Raw genomic sequence first — 1,072 nt, 5'->3', positions numbered from 1 at the left:
AAAAAAGGGGGAAAAAAAGGGGGGAAAAAAAGGGGGAAAAAAAAGGGGAAAAAAAGGGGGGAAAAAAGGGGGAAAAAAAAGGGGAAAAAAAAGGGGAAAAAAAGGGGGAAAAAAAGGGGGAAAAAAAGGGGGGGGGAAAAAGGAGGGGAAAAAGGAGGGGAAAAAAAGGAGGGGAAAAAAGGAGGGGAAAAAGGAGGGGAAAAAGGAGGGGAAAATATGGAGGAAAAGGGGGCAAATGAAGGAAAAAGGGGGAATAAGGGGGAAAGGGGGAAATAAAGGGGAAAAAATGGAAAAAGGGAGGGAAATTGGGGAAAAAATGAGGAAAAATGGGGGGAAAAGGGGAAAAAGGGGAAGAAGTCTCTGGGAGACTCATGGAACATTTCCTTGGAAGGGAATAGCGCGGGACCCAGGAATGTGGGATGGGAAGGGGAATTCTGCCCAGGAATTTGCTTGATCACAATCCCGATTCCAAAATTATTTGAAGAATTAATTCAGATGCGACTGAAAGTGTCTTAAAATTGCCGAAAATTCCAAACATTCCTTTGGACGTGGAGCAGCTCCGAGGGGATTTGATGGGGATGGAAAATAAAGGGATGCAAAAGGTTTGGTTGGTGGAGGAGCCATTTCTCCATGGAAAACTGGGATTTTCCAGCCAGGAACGGTTCTTCCAACCTCCTTCTTCCCTGGGAGGGTGGGGATGGAATTCCCAGAGAAGCTGGGGCTGCCCCTGGATCCCTGGCAGTGCCCAAGGAAAGGCTGGAGCAGCCTGGGATCATCGGGGGAGGTGCCGGCCTTGGAATGGGATGGGATTGAAGCTGCGTGGATCCCAGCCAAAGCATTCCGGGACTGTGGGATGCAGGAGGCTCCGAATCCATGGCCAGGGGTTTTTCGGGAAGTCGGGGATGGGAAAGGGAAGGGAGAGCCTTCCTGGAGTGCCGAGATTCCCAGGGAAGGGCCTGGAGGCCGGAATTCCTTCCCGCAGAGGAGTCGGGATGGGGCTGGATCCAATGGCAGGCTGGGAGAGGCGGGAATGGGGGGATTTCCCTGGGAAAGGGGAGCTCGGGCTGGGATC

The 1,072-nt window shown here is 51.8% G+C and overlaps 1 protein-coding gene across 1 annotated transcript in view; it reads right to left on the bottom strand.

Annotated features, from left to right (window-relative positions):
* The window catches only part of PTK2B (protein tyrosine kinase 2 beta), a 33,337-nt gene that overhangs the window by 5,711 nt on the left and 26,554 nt on the right, over positions 1-1,072 (bottom strand). The window lies entirely within an intron of this gene.

The sequence above is a fragment of the Corvus brachyrhynchos genome, unplaced genomic scaffold (assembly GCF_000691975.1).
Source record: "Corvus brachyrhynchos isolate BGI_N302 unplaced genomic scaffold, ASM69197v1 scaffold222, whole genome shotgun sequence".
NCBI classification, from domain to species: Eukaryota; Metazoa; Chordata; class Aves; order Passeriformes; family Corvidae; genus Corvus; species Corvus brachyrhynchos.
The sequence above is the reverse complement of the archived record's forward strand: the minus strand, read 5'-3'. Positions and strand labels throughout refer to the sequence as shown.